The sequence below is a fragment of the Gopherus flavomarginatus genome, chromosome 1, assembly GCF_025201925.1.
Source record: "Gopherus flavomarginatus isolate rGopFla2 chromosome 1, rGopFla2.mat.asm, whole genome shotgun sequence".
Taxonomy (NCBI): Eukaryota; Metazoa; Chordata; order Testudines; family Testudinidae; genus Gopherus; species Gopherus flavomarginatus.
The window spans coordinates 51,491,233-51,507,667 of record NC_066617.1 but is presented as its reverse complement, the minus strand read 5'-3'; positions in this window follow the sequence as shown (position 1 = coordinate 51,507,667).

The following is a 16,435-nucleotide window of genomic DNA, read 5'->3' as shown; positions in this document are numbered from 1 at the left end:
TATCAGTGGTGTTGCACACCTGCTTAAATGTTTGAAAAGTCTAGACCTCAGGTGGCCTATATATGTTAGCAAATATCATTATTCTTTGAGTCATGTAGATTCCATTCTAGGTGTGTGCACATCCACGTTCACAGTCGTCAGATATTTTTACCTTAGCAATATCCATAGAGTCAGCTGTGGCACCCCCTTGAGTCCACGCCCTGGTATATTAGGTACCGCTGACCCTGTGCCCTCTCAGTTTCTTATTACCGCCTGTGACGGTTGGTCGGAGCGCCTCGTCTTGCATTGCGAGCGCATTAGTGGTTCTTTAGCCCATTGTCTCTCTTCTTTGTATATAGTTTGTAGGTACTTAGCCATTAAGTTAAGGGTCAGATTTGTTTTGATAGTTGGGTCCCTGCTGGGACTTCACCTCAGAGTGGGGCATGCCCTGTTACCCCAGCTTCAAACCATGATCATCGTGCAACAGGCTGATGTCTATTAGTGACCCCCACGACAGCTTTTTGAAGTGCTTGGGAGAGTCCCATAGAAAGGACAAGTGCTGAATCTGCAAAAAATTTTGCCGTAGACCCCAAAAGGAGCAGGACATCCTCTTGAGGGCCCTCCACATGGAGGCTGCACTTCGTCCTGTGTTAGAGCCCTCCCACTCGTACCCCATACCGAGTACCTCAGCATCAGTGTGGCATGCTCTTCTCAGCACCGTTCCTCCTTGCCAGTGTCTAAGAAGCAGCACAAGAAGAAGAGCCCTCCAGCACCAGAGGAGAAAAGGGCTTCAGGCAAAGGACCTATGTTAAGCTATGTGGCCTGCCTCAGGGCTTCCTGGGGGTGCTGATGTGGTTAGACCCCCCCAGCCTGGCCAGGGATTCAGCTCCAACTCCTGGGAGCAGCAGGGGATCCTGGCTTCTCCTAGGGCACTTGTTGCCTGAAGTGGACCCAGCAGCTAAGGAACAAGTAAGCTGACGGGCACCTCTGCACCCACCTGCCTGGAGGAATCCTCCAGGGCCAGCTGCAGCTTCATCTCCACTTCACTCCTATCACCTCCACAGACCCCAAGCCGCCTGGAGAAAAGCATGTGTTTCTCTTCTCCAGACAAAGCTTTTGCTATGTCCCATGCAGGTTCCGGGGCGGCTGAGGAGGCGATAGCACATACTGTCTCCTCAGCTGCCCCAGATCCTGCATGGGGCATAATAAAGCAAAAACTTCCCCTCAAAACCCCACAATTGGGGGTCTGATGGCCACGGCAGCAGCAGGGGAAGCCAACTGCCCATGCGGTACCCATAGTACACCAAAGATTGCTGCGGTGCCGGTCATGTTCGCCTAGACGGTCTCTCAGAAATCAGTCCCGCACCGGGGCAGGATTGCTCCCCATCACGACACCAGTCTCCCCTCCCTGGTAGGCACCGATCCTTGCCCTCATCTCACTGATCGCCGACCAGGGTCAGCTGGCAATCTGAGGTCTTGATAGCCCCACCCTGGTCACTGGAACGGCAGTGGTTGAAGTCGGACCCAGAGTTCAGCCCCTCACTGAGGAGGGGTGATTCACTGCCGATCCGCGAGACCAGTGCAGCATCTGCAGCTGCAGCATGTCAGCAGGGACAGTGGCCCACTCAATGGCCATGCTGGATCCTGTGGGGTGTGCCCATAATGCTAGTCCCATATTCCCACCATTCCTCCTTGGCTGCCTCGAACAAACTGCCTCTGGCACCACTGTCAGATCATGGCACCAAATACAATGCGGGGACAGCACAGCAGGCTCCAACACCCAAGGAGCCATCCCCAGAGAGGCAAGGTGAACCTGCTCCTTCTGCAGCGGTGCAATCATCATCACCTTCAGACGAAGCGGTGGGAGTACCCCCAGACAACTTCCAGGAGCACCAGGCCCTCCTTTAAAGGGTGGCTTCCAATTTTAACTTAAAAATTGAAGAGTTCGTGGAGGAATCCAACAATCTCTCTAATATTATATCCTCCTCTAGTGCCCATCCACCCAGAGGTCCTTAAGATTGGCAAATCGCTAAGACCCCCTCTTCTATGCTGCCTATTTCTAAGACAACGAAAAAGAAGTACTATGTTCTTCTTCGAGTGCTTGCTCATATCCATTCCAATTAGGTGTGGGCGCGCCACATGCACGTTCGTCGGAGACTTTTTACCCTAGCAACACTCGGTGGGCCGGCAGGTCGCCCCCTGGAGTGGCGCCGGTATGGCGCCTGATATATACCCCTGCTGGCCCGCCCACTCCTCAGTTCCTTCTTACCGCCTGTGTCGGTTGTTGGAACTGTGGAGCACGGCTAACTGTTCTCCACTTCCCTAGCGTTTTACTCCTGTGTAGTATCGTGTATATAGTTCTTTTATTGTAGTTTTAGTTAGTGTTTAAAATTAGTAATTTATAGTTCTGTATATAGTTATAGAGGATCGGGGGTTCGCCCCTTTTCCTCCCCCCGGTACTGGGGCCCATGCCCGGTTCACCGGGCTTCAAACCTTGTGTGGCCTGTCATCGGCCGATGCCCACAGGAGATCCGCACGACTCCTGTCTGACGTGTCTAGGCGAGTCCCACCTTGCAGACAAGTGCCGGATCTGCAAGGCGTTTAAACCCCGGACAAAGAAAGAGCGGGACAGTCGCTTAAAGCAGCTCTTGATGGAGGCAGCGCTGACTCCTCCATCGTCGGCACCGACTCCGGCACTGGGACCAAGCGTTTCCTCTGCTCCGGACCGCCCGGCACCGACAAGGGCTTTGCTTCCCCGCCCTTCACCGGCCCAACACCCCAGCCAGCACCGCTCCTCCTCCTTAAGGAGCAAGAAGCGCAAGGCTCCTGCGGCACCTGCAACTGCACCACAGTTGGAGCATACTTCGAAACCGGACCGCCTGGCACTGTCATCTGCTGCGGCACCAAGTATCTCCGCACCGTCGATTCCAGCTCCTCAGGAGCCGTTGAGTCCAGTGCCTCTCAGCTCCCCAGCACGACCTGCGGTTGAGCTCGTCGCGCCCTCTACACCGGAGACCTTCTCCGTGGCACACGACCTCATCGCTCTCACAGAGCCCGAATTGCCCCAACCCCCGGCACCGCCAGTGCGGGTTATTCAGTCGATGGGCAAGCCCACCATGGTGCGACTGCGTTCGCCTGGCACTACCGAGCACCGTTGGTCTCGCTCCAGATCTAGAGACTACTCTCAGCGTCGTCGCTCAAGATCCCGGCACCGCTCGCAGTCCCGGTACCGTTCCCCCCGGCACCGGTCGTACTCGCGGCACTGCTCAAGAACCTGGTCGCCATCGTGCTACTCTCGGCACCGGTTCAGATCGCGGCACCGACGCTCCTACCGCAGCCGTTCCCAGCACGACAGCACATGGCACCGGTCGATCTCCCAGCACCGAGCTGGTAGCAGGTCCCGGTCCCGATCGAAATACCACCACGACTCCCGGTACCGCTCACCGGCACCGCGCAGAGGTGAGATCTATGGGCGCAGAGGCCTGGCACAGTCATCGTCAACTCCTCCATGGCCTTCACGTCACTCGTCTGCCTCTCCACACGCGGACAGCGCCTCCTACGGGGGTTCTGATGCACAGACCCACCTGGACCATGGACCACTGCAATGGTCCTTTTGGACGCCTTGGGCCTACCACCAAGCCCAGGGCAAGCCATTGGGCCCAGCACGCTCCAACCGTTCGGAGCACCGTGCACCAGAGGCCACAGTCAGCCGGCCTTCCCCCTCAGGTACGGAGGAAGACCCTGCACATCCCCTGGCACAGCAGGATGTCCCAGAGACAGAGGTCCCTCAGGACGAGGCTTCCGTACAAGAACCACTCCTCCCTGGGTTATCTTCTTCCTCTTACCCAGATGAGGCGGTAGCGGGCACATCATCATCGGGGCCCCCGCCGATTGATCTCCGGGCACATCAGGACCTTCTGCGGCGCATTGCCCAAAATATAAACCTTCCTGTAGAGGAAGTTCCTGAAGTGGAGGACCCAGTGGTCAGCATACTCTCTGCAGAAGCACCGACCAAGGTGGCCCTCCCCTTCATCAAATCCATCCAGGCAAAGGCAGACACCATATGGCAGTCCCCATCCTCCATCCCACCCACAGCCCGTGGAGTGGAAAGAAAATATATGGTGCCATCCAAGGGGTATGAGTACCTCTACGTACACCCCGTCCCCTGCTCGTTGGTGGTACAATCAGTCAACTAACGGGAGCACCACGGCCAGCAAGCTCCGGCGCCAAAATCCAGAGAAGCCAGGCGCATGGACTTGCTGGGCCACAAGATTTACTCTGCGGGAGGCCTTCAGCTCCGTGTGGCGAACCAACAGGACCTCTTGAGCCGATACAGCTACAACTTGAAGGACACATACTTCCATATTTCAATTTTCCCAGGGCATAGGAGCTTCCTCCGTTTTGTGCTGGGCCAGCACCACTTCCAATTCATAGAACTGCCATTTGGTCTCTTGTTAGCCCCAAGAGTTTGCTCCACCTGTTGCGACTTGGAGCTATTAACAAATAAGAAAAAGTCGACCTTAAGTCCAATGCAACACAGAGTTCATTGGAGTGATCCTTGACTCTACTCAGGCCAGAGCCTCTCCCAGAGGCTCAGTTCCAAACCATGATGGACCTCATCTCATGCATACAAGATCACTTTCTCACCACCGCTCACATGTGCCTGTGATTATTGGGCCTCATGGCAGCCCAATGGTCTGACACACACAGCTCTGTCTCAAACCCCTGCAGGTGTGGCTGGCGCCAGTCTACATCCCCCACAGACACAGCATGGACCAGATGGTCAGGGTTCTGAACCACATACTATCATCACTCACCTGATGGTAGAATCCTGCGTTGGTGTTGGAGGGAGTTCCTTCGCGGCTCCGTCTCCGTAGGTGACCCTTGTCGCCAATGCCGCAGACCCGGAGTGGGAAGCACACCTGGGCGATCTCAGCATGCAAGGCCGTTGGTTATGTCACAATCGCTTCCTATACATCAACGTCAGGAAGCTCAGAGCAGTTCACCTGGCCTGCCAAGCCTTCCTACCTCACATAGAAAGCAGGGTGGTCCAGGTCCTGACAGACAATACAGCAGCTATATTCTATATCAACAAGCAAGGCAGAGCCAGATCGTCTGCCCTTTGCCAAGAAGCCATCAGGCTCTGGGACTTCTGTGTACAACATGACATTCATCTCGTAGCCACCCACTGGGGCCAGGAACGCTTTAGCAGATCGCCTCAGCAGGACCTTCTCATCTCTCCATGAGTGGTCTCTTCATCTGGAAGTGATCAGCATCATCTTCCAGAGGTGAGAGACTCCCCAGGTGGACCTGTTCACACCCAGGCAGAACAGGAAATGCCACATTTTCTGCTCGATTCAGGGGATCGACAGAGGCTCCCTGTTGGATGCTTTTCTACTCCTGTGGTTAGGGGCTCTGTTTTACGCCTCCCCCCCCAGTGCCGTTAATTCACAGGGTCCTCATGAAGATCAAGCAGGACAGGTGAAGGTGATCCTCATAGTGCCAGTTTGGCTGCACCAGCACTGGTTCAGCATGCTGCTGGACCTCTCGGTGTCTGCTGCATTACAGCTACCACTCAGGCCAGACCTGCTGCCCCCAAACCACAGCAGTCTTCTGCATCCGAATCTGGTGGTGCTGCACCTAGCTGCTTGGCTGCTGCATAGTTAAATGCAGAGAAGCAGGAGTGCTCAGTTAGTGTCCAACAGGTCCTGTTGGGAGGCTTTCTGCTGCCCACCAGAGTGACCTACCTGGCCAAATTGAAATGGTTTGCTTGTTGGACCCCGGATAAAGGCATTCGACCTGAGTGGGCCTCGCTGCAGTTAATCCTGAACTACCTTCTGCATCTCAAGCTCTAAGGCCTATCCCTTTCATCTACCAAGATCTACTTGGCCACGATCTTGGCCTTCCATCTGCCGCTCAAGGGTAGGTCGGTGTTCACCCAGGACATGACTGCCAGGTTCCTCAAGGACCTCGAGCACCTCTACCCACACATCAGGGAACTTGTCCCTCCATGGGAGTCTTGTGCTGTCACAGCTCACAGGGCCCCGCTTCAAGCCTCTGGTTTCCTGCTCTCTCCTTCTTCTTTCCTGGAAGGTCACATTCTTGGTTGCAATAACAACATCTCGCCGTATCTCTGAGATTAGGGTGCTTACTGCGGAACCACCCTATATGGTCCATATACAAAGACAAGGTCCAGCTGCGGCCTCACCCAGCTTTCCTACCCAAGGTAGTCTCACAGTTTCATATGGGCCAGGACGTGTACTTACCTGTCTTTTTTTCAAAGCCGCATAAGTCAGAGAAGGAGTGTAGGTTGCATTTCGTAGATGTCAGGAGGGTGCTAGACTTCTACATTGAAAGGACCAAGTCATTTCACAAGTCGACACAATTGTTCATTGCAATGGCTGATAGGATGAAAGGTCATCCAATGTCCGCTCAAATAACTTTTCTTGGATCACTGCTTGCATCTGCTGCTGCTGTGATCAAGCGAAGATGCCACCTCCAGCGATTGTCACCGCCCACTCAACCAGGTGCAAGCCACTTCGGCAGCTTTCCTAGCCTAAGTGCCTATCCAGGATATCTGTAGGGTGGCCACCTGGTTGTCCGTCAATACGTTCACATTCCATTACGCACTTACCCAGAAGGATCTGGATGATGCTGGCTTCGGTAGAGCAAAACTGCAAGTCTCTAGATTCTGAACTTTTGAGCCCATCTCCGAGGATACTGCTTGTGAGTCACCTAGAATGAAGTCAACATGAGGAAGCACTCGAAGAAGAAAACAGTTACCTACCTTTCGTAACTTGTTCTTTGAGATGTGTTGCTCATGTCCATTCCATTACCCCTCTGTCCAAGTTGCTGGCAAAAAGGAACTGAGAGGGTATAGGGTCAGCTGCGTCTAACATACCAGTGCATGGGCACGGCACTCAAGGGAGCGCCTCAGCTGACCCTACAGATACTGCTAAGGCAAAAATCTCTCACTGTGCATATGGGCGCGCGCATACCTAGAATGGAATGGACCTGAGCAATACATCTCGAACAACAACAGTTACATAAGGTAGGTAACCGTTTCTTTTCTGTATGTGATTATTTAGTCTGTAGTATGCTGAGTGAAAAAAACAATTTAATGGACTGTTTGTCCAGCATAGGCAGAATAAACGTTCAGATTGGAACTTAAATTATTGAGGAAAAATGTATATTAGTTGAGAAATAGCATGTGATCACGTAATGAGATTATATTTATATGTAGAAAGAAGCAGAGTGAAGTTTTATTGTGCAGCCAGACTTTGGCATTTTCTGACTTTTGAGTGCTTAACCATGCAACTTTACCATTCTCATTCCACCCTTCTTTTTTCAAAAGAAAATATAGAAAATAGATGCCCAGGCATCTTATTAGGTTTCCAGGAGCATCCTATTAACCTTAGCAAATCTTTTTAGAGCCCCTCTCCTGCACTACTTCAGAGTGTATGGCATTTCTGTGAAGTCTTTGACTCCCTCGTTATGCACCTCCATTAAAGTTTTCATTGTGTAGCTAAGTTAGCCATGCTCTATCAGCCATGCATTCAAATACACTATGGTCTTTTCAGTTGCACCGTTAGAGAATTTATGACCTGATCCAAAGATTTTTCTTTACTTCATTGAGTTTTAGATCAGGCCCCAAATGAGAGACTGGGCAAAATGTACTGAGGTTGCAGAGAGTGTAATTTTCAACACCTACTAACTTAGACAAATTCATTAAGGAGTTTCCACCAGAAAACTCATTAAGGAAGGCCACATTTCAACTTTGTACCCTTGTGTGTTTTGGTGTTAGAACTGGATTTAAAAAAAAAAAAAAAAAAGGAACTTGTGTGTACTCCAAAATGTCTGAACTTTCCAAAGAAAGATTAAACTTTCCAAAGAAACTTACCTTTGAGCAGAGACCAAGTCTGTAAAATTGTAGTCCAAATGATCAAATTTTCAGAGTAAAATGATTAAAAACAGTGGATAAAAATGAAAATATATATGCAACTTTAGTTAAAGCAAACCAATGCAACTTTAAATATAACAAAACAAAAGCAAGCTTAAATACATAGAACAAAATATGTGCTAAACATTCCAACTCATCTTCCTGGGTTTTGATATTTCCCATTCTTCATCCGTATGTATTCTATTTAAATGATAAATGCAGTGCACAGTTCCTTCTGTGGGTCTTTTTCAAATGTTTAGCAAACTTTTGACACTACCTAATTATAAAGTGTTTCACTGCATATTAAAACTATATTTAAAAATGCTGTAATCAACCATACACAAAACGAAACAAAAATAGCATGATTTCATACATCAAATATTCCCCAATGCCTGCCTTTGTTTGTTTAACCTGATCTCCGTCTATTTTAAATATTTTTATTCCAAAGAAGAGAACAGGTAAGGACACATTCTTCCTTTGTAGATGTCTTGGACCCTTTTGACATGTCAAGGTATTTGTCCTATGGTAGATTACATTCTTATATTGTCCATATTTGTACTATATCCAATTACAAGAAAATAGACTTCTGAAGGTAATATATTTGGAGATCTCCAGTTATTATTGGGTTTCCTACAGCAACTGTAACTCAGCTATTTTTACATGTAGAACATGTAAAGGAGAAAATGTATCACCCATATACAGTAATAGATAATGCTACCAATGCATAGGACTCTAAAAATATATGCACTTGAATAACTACACTCACTTGAGTAGAATTGCAGCATTGGATCTGTAATGGAGTTCTTTCTACGACCGCATTTGGCCTCTCTTACTCCTGCTGAGTAGTATCCCACTGCATGAGTGGTTTCTTTGAAATCAGTGGGATTAACCATGGAATAATGGACTACTGCTTCCTGAATCTGGGCCATAGTGAAGTTGTCACATGGAAGGGAAAAAATTACTTCATTTAAGAGGTTTCAACTGTAATAGTGTATTTGAATTCAAAATATGCTATTCCATCATTATCATTGATATTTTTCATATAAATTACTTCACATAAGTGCCAAATAATAAATAGTACTTTATAAAAATCCTGGTTAATCTCTGCTTGATCAATATATTTTCACTTAAAGAACCAACAGATCTCATAATCTGAGCCAAGCTCTATATAATTTTTATATAATTTATAATATAAAGTTGACAGTCTTGAAACAGTTGTTTCTACTGTATGGCCTGCACATTTTTCTAAACTTGGTAGATAATACAGTGGAATGATGTAGTCTAGCTGCTGAATTCTGTAACGATTACAACTGTTTAGGACTGGTAAGTGGAAGACCTGCAAGCAGAACTGTAAGAGGTGAGATATGGTTAAACGACAAGGTTTTGCTAGCCTGCCTAGAAAACATAACTCTCCATTTGTCTGTTTCTTGATGTGGTGGTAAGACACCTTGATTACATAATTAATGAAGGCTTTAAGTGATGGCTTAGAATCCACAATAACTTCAAGGTCATTATGAACATTGTCTGAAGGATAAAGAGAACCACCATGCAAAGAAACCACCATAAATGACAACTAATATCTTTGCATCAGTGATCACTTTTTGGCAGCTATGCTTTGGTGAAGTTACGTTTGAGAAAAGGGACGTCATCTCTGACTGAAATTTTTATATTCAATCTTGTTACATCAGAAAGAATAATTAGACATATTTACCCAATTACATTTTAGTAAACTATTATGCCAGCTTAACTGTAGCACATATTCCAGTAAAAGTACATTAAACAGCAATCCAAAAGCAATTTAGCTGCTGAAGGCATTATTTTGTATCTAATTATTCACAAATTAATGAAGAAAATTAAATTCCAATCACTGAAAAAGTGAAGCAATTGTGAGAATCAGAACTACAGATTAGTTAAAGCAAAGCTATGCAATACATAACAGATTTAAAGCATTCTTTTATTCAAATTCAATGCTTAAAAAAGAACAAATCCATCATCTTGAAATTTGACTTGTAGCTTGACATTAAAAATAATATGAGTAGAATTTTCAGTGGGGTAAGCACAAAACTAGTTCAAGTAGTGTCACTCTCAATTAATGTACTCAGGTGGTGTGCCCATTAAAATTCCCACTTGTGGGTTCAGCTCTCTATGCAAATGGGGTCATTACCTGGAGAATTTAATTGGGTATGACACTGGGAGTAGGAATTTTCCTTTCAAAATAAACCCACTTGCACACATTTTCACTAGAAATGTGATTGTTACGTATACTTCATATTGTTTGGCTCTATAAATATTTACTAAAATCTAGAATGTCTTCACTTATTTATTTATTTATTTACAGGTGATTTATAATGCATCAACATGATTTTTAAATTTCAAGACTTGTTAGACGAGGCCTTTGGTAAATATGTATTTTTTTGTTTGTTGAAATAATGTTTTTATTTTACTATCCTTTAAGAGTTGTATCAATTTTTTTAATACAGTATGTAAAACCAGAACTACTCAAGTTTCTAAAATAGAAACATAAAAATAAGGACAAATTGTACTATCGGGTATGTATCAAAACATTACACAAATTGTTTGGTACGTGCTTAAACATGCTACATTTCTAAGTAGCATTATTTATTACTTTTATTACTATATGGAGCAGAAGAGTAAGCTTAAATGAGGTTAGAATAGAAAAGATTAAATCCCCAAATACTGTAAAAATAATATACAATGGTATGAAAATAAACACATACCGTAGATGTAACGTACCGTGAGTCATAAATGTTCCACCATCCTAAGTGTCAAAACTTGGTCTATTGGAACAAAGCTGAAGTAAATAGACCTCGTGGAGAGGACATGCTTGGTGTTGGGATTTGGAACTGTTGCATTTTGAATGGAAGAGAGGGCAGGGCAAAGTATACAGGTACAGGAACACTCATTTGGAAAACTGAATAGGCCTTTATTGCAATGAAACTAAAACAGTAATTCTGTTGCACTCTTACTTTTGAAAGGGCTGGAAGTAGTCCGAAGACTCCACCTTATTACTGATTTATGTATACAGCTCTCAAACACGAATCACACTGCAGGCTTTCTGCGGGTGGAGACCTATATTATCTAATGGGAGTAGGGACAGAAAGTGTATGTACACAACATTTTTTTTGGCCCATTCCCGTTTTTCTATTCCTGCCCAGCCCTTAAGCTTCTCACTGTTTTTACCTCTTCTATATTTTCTTCCTTACAGACCAACCTTCACCTATTCTCCAAATGTCTTTACCCTTTTTTTTATTGCATTGTTTTCTACTGCCTTATACCCATTTGTGCATAAATATAATTGCTAAGTAAGTGTGCCAGTATAAATTTCAGCCTTATGATGTGGCTGCAACAGTTTGGCCAATTTGATAATTAAATTTACGATTGTGAGGTATGTTTCTATTGTAGAACTTAATGTTCCAAAAAGATTAGAGTGCCAGTATTGTGCCAATATTCAAAAAGGGCAAGTGGAATGCTTCAGGTGAGCCTGACATCAATTTTGGGCGAAATAATGGAAAATCTGATATGAGATTGATGAAGAATTAAAGGATAGGAATGTAATTAATTTTAAAAATCATTATGGTTTTATAAACAATAGGTCTTGTCAAACAAACTTGATTCCATTCTTTGGTGAGACTACAAATTTGGTTGATAAAGGTAACTGCAGATGATATATTCTTAGACTTTTGTAAGGCATTTGACTTAGTGCATGACTTTCTGCATGACTTTCAGATTAATATGTTAGCACTATATAATATCAATTAAGCACACATTAAATGGATTAAGTTACTGGATAATTCACAGATCTCAAAAAGTAGCTGTCAATGGAGAATCATCATGGCAAGGTGTGTTTCTAGTGGGGTTCTGCAGGCATCGTTTTAAGCTGTTTGCTAGTCAACATATATATTCATGACAGATCTGGAAGCAAATATGAAATCACTGTTGATCATAGAATCATAGAAGATTAGGGTTGGACAAGACCTCAGGAGGTCATCTAGTCCAACTCTCTGTTCAAAGCAGGACCAACACCATCTAAATCATCCCAGCCAGGGCTTTGCCAAGTTGGGCATTAAAAACTTCTAAGGATGGAGATTCCACCACTTCCCTAGGTAACCCATTCCAGTGCTTCACCACCCTCCTAATGAAATAGTGTTTCCTAATATCCAACCTAGACTTCCCCCACTGCAACTTGAAACCGTTGCTGCTTCTTCTGTCATCTGCCACCACTGAGAACAGCCTAGCTCCATCCTCTTTGGAACCCCCCTTCAGGTAGTTGAAGGCTACTATCAAATCCACCTTCACTCTTCTTCTGCAGATTAAACAAACCCAGTTCCCTTAGCCTCTTTTTGTAAGTCATGTGCCCCAGACCCCTAATCATCTTTGTTGCCCTCCGCTGGACTCTCTCCAATTTGTCCACATCCTTTCTGTAGTGGGGGGCCCAAAACTGGACGCAGTACTCCAGATTTGGCCTCACCAGTGCTGAATAGAGGGGAATAATCACTTCCCTCAGTCTGCTGGCAGTGCTCCTACTAATGCAGCCCAAAATCCCATTAGCCTTCTTGGCAACAAGGGCACACTGCTGACTCATATCCAGCTTCTCATCCACTGTAAACTCCAGGTCCTTTTCTGCAGAACTGCTGCTTAGCCAGTCAGTCCCCAAACTGTAGTGGTGCATGCAATTCTTTGGTCCTAAGAGCAGGACTCTGCACTTCTCTTTATTGAACCTCATCAGATTTTTTGGGCCCAATCCTCCAATTTGTCTAGGTCACTCTGGATCCTGTCCCTATCCTCCAGCATATCTACCTCTCCCTCTAGCTTAGTGTCATCCGTGAACTTGCTGAGGGTGTAATCCATGCCATCATCTAGATTAGGGGTCAGCAATCTATGGCATGCATGCCAAAGGTGACACGTGAGCCAATTTTTTGATGGCACATGGGGCAGGCTGAGCCGCTCAGCCCCCCATCACTCTGGGGCTTTCCGCCGCCAGCTCCTGCCAGCCGGGGTCCCACCGTCAGTCCCACTCAGCACCCACTGTCGGCCTGGGTGAAGGAACCCCAGGCTGGCATGGGGCTGAGACCCTGGCTGGCAGGAGCCAGTGGCCAAAACCCCAGAGCGGGGCAGGGTGAGCTGCTCAGTTGCTGCTCTGGGGTTCCGGCTGCTGGCCCCTTGCCAGCTGGGGTCCCCCCCCACAACAGCCCCACTCACCTTGCGCAGGGCCCCTGCCAGACAGGGTCCAGGCCTCCAGCCCTTCTCAGCCCTACCAGCCGCCAGCTCCACTCACCTCAGCTTCTGATCTGGGGTTCCAGTCGCTGACCTCCTGCCAGCTGCAGTCTGGATCTCTGGCCTTGCTCAGTCTGCTTTCTGGCCTGAAGTCTCAGCAGGCCACCCTGGGCTCTGCTCCTGGCCTTGGATCACCGCTTTGCAGCCTCCCTGCTGTGGCCCACTGTTCCGAGCCTGGGACAGTGAGAGTTGCACACAAGGCAAGAGGGGGTGCAGCTCAGCACCCCCATCTTAAAATTGCTTATATCAGACCACATTGCGTTTGACTTTGTGCCTGCCTTCTATCGCCGTTTTTTTTTCCCACTGAGAGTTGAAGGGAACATTTGACAAAATGGCAGTTCCTAAGAAAGTGAAGCTAGATGTCCAATCATTTCAGCCTGCTTGGACAGATGCACTTGGAGTTATTGAAAAGAAGTTGTGCTTTCTGTTATGAAAGTGTTGTTTGTCGCACACCAAGTGTTCGACATTTTGAAATGAAGCACGAGAAAACCTTTCTTGATGAAGGAGACAAGACTGAATCAATCAAAAAGGCAGTAGCAGCCTATGAGAAGCAAAGCAGTGTTTTTAAAAAGCTTAAGAGTAAGTAAAAATCAAGTTACAGAAGGAAGTTACAAGATTGCACTGTGCAATGTAAAAACCGGAAAACCGTTTACAGATGGGGAATATATAAAAGAAGTTTTTCTGAGCAGTTCGGAAATTTTGTTCAATGATTTGCCAAATAAAGATACAATCATATCTAGAATAAAAGAACTGCCCATCGCTGCCAGAACAGTTGAGAGACGCATAAGTGAAATGGCAGAAAACATTAAGGAAAAGCAGATGACTGCATTGAAAGACACAGCAGTGTTTAGTGTTGCAGTTGATTAGAGCATAGATATAAACAATGTTCCACGTTTGGCAGTTGTTGCAAGATATTGTGCTTCCGATGAAATCCAAGAGGAACTTTATTGCTTAAAACCCCTGCATGGCACAACAAAGGGGGAATATATACTGGAAAGTTTTGTAAACCATTTTGAAGAACGAGGAGTTGACATCAGAAAAATATTTTGTGCTGCAACAGATGGTGCTCCTGCCATGGTCAGAAAACAGAAGGGATTTGTAAAATTACTTGAAGATCAAATTGGCCATCTGACAGTCAAATTTCACTGTATCATCCAACAAGAAAACTTGTTTGCCAAAATTTCTAATGCAGAGCTTAATAATATGATGAATACAGTGGTGCAAATTGTGAATGTCCTTGTTGCTCGATCTGCTTTGACTCACAGACAATTTCAAGCATTGCTAGAAGAGATGGACAGTGCTTATAATGACATCTCACTTCACAGTAACATTCGGTGGCTAAGTCGTGGCAAGGTTTTGGTGCGCTTTGTAAACTGTTTTGATGCAATCAAGGCCTTTTTGTCAGAAAAAGAACAAAACTACCCCGAACTGGATGATGACAAATGGCTGTGTAAGCTCGTGTTTCTATCTGATATCACCGCTCACCTAAATGAACTCAACCTCTGTCTCCAGGGTGCAGGGCAAACAGTTCTGGATCTTTATGAAGCCTGGAAAGCATTTGTTGTGAAATTAGCAGTTTTTTCCAGGGATATTCAGACTTCTACTTTCCGCTACTTCCAACTCATGAAAGAGCTATTGACACGTTGCACTGTCAATGTCGATGAGATTGGAAAGTACATGCAAGAACAGGAATCAGAATTTTCTGACAGATTTCAAGATTTCCAGCAATTTGGCCCAATGCTTTTTCTTTTCTAATTAAACCTGAAAAGTTCAATGAAAGCGACTTGGATTTGTCTGTATTTCAGTGGATGGGTATTGAAGATTTTGAAATGCAACTCATTCAGTTAAAAAGTTCAGAATTGTGGACCTCAAAGTTTGTGGATCTGTGGAGCGCACTTGAAGCTACCAAGAGAGATCATGGGGCCTTTATTCTGATCTGCTGAATGTCCCTGCCAGTGAAATTTAACTGTTTTAAAGAAAATTGCATTTGCAATGCTTTCAGCGTTTGGATCTACATACCTGTGTGAACAGGTATTTTCACGTGTGAAATCTGTCCTCTGTCCCTCTTGGAGCCGGTTAATAACTGATCACTCAGAAGCCTGTGTGCAGCTTAAAGTATCCAAATACTTGCCAGACATTGGAAAACTCAGCAAGGAAAAGGGCAAGGATCACACTAAACTGATAAGATCTGCATTTTAATTTAATTTTAAATAAAGCTTCTGAAATATTTTGAAAACCTTGTTTACTTTACATATAATAGTAGTTTGGTTATATAATATAGACATAGAGAGACCTTCTAAAAAACATTAAAATGTATTACTGGCACACGAAGTCTTAAATTAGAGTGTATAAATGAAGACTCGGCACACCACTGCTGAAAGGTTGCCGACCCCTGATCTAGATCATTATTAAAGATGTGATAAAAATCTGTGGATGACAAAAAGATTGGAACACTGATAATTTATTATGAGGGAGGTCAGTTAAGCTGGGCTCATTCAAAGGAAGTATGTTTCTCCCATGTTTTCGCCATACACACATTATGCTTTAGTGCAGGGGTCGGCAACCTTTCAGAAGTGGTGTGCCAAGTCTTCATTTATTCCCTCTAATTTAAGGTTTTGCATCCAGTAATACATTTTAACGTTTTTAGAAGATCTCTTTCTATAAGTCTATAATATATAATTAAACTATTGTTGTATGTAAAGTAAATAAGGTTTTTAAAATGTTTAAGAAGCTTCATTTAAAATTTAATTAAAACGCAGAGCCCCCCAGACTGGTGGCCAGGACCCGGGCAGTGTGAGTGCCACTGAAAATCATCTCGCGTGCCGCAAGTTGTCTACCCCTGCTTTAGTGAAACACAAGTTATTGGGCTGAATACAAGGGTGCTACAATATCAAGGTCTAGAGATAGATTATGTCCAAAATGTGAATTATTTCTTACCTGATTTACTCTAATGGTTTCTACAATGTCTTTGTACTTTCCTGTTTCCATTCTAACAGTAAATGATAAGGGCACAGGGAATATGAGTTCTTCTTCAAGTGCTTGCTCATGTCGATTCCATTCTAGGTGGTTGTGTGCTCACTTGTGTGGCTGTTGGAGATTTTTTCCTTACCAGTATCCATAGAGTTGGCTGCGATACCCTCTGGAATGCCGCGCTCATGTGTTGGTATATTAGGCACCTCCAGCCCTATGCCCTCTCAGTTCCTTCTTACCGCCCGTGGTGGT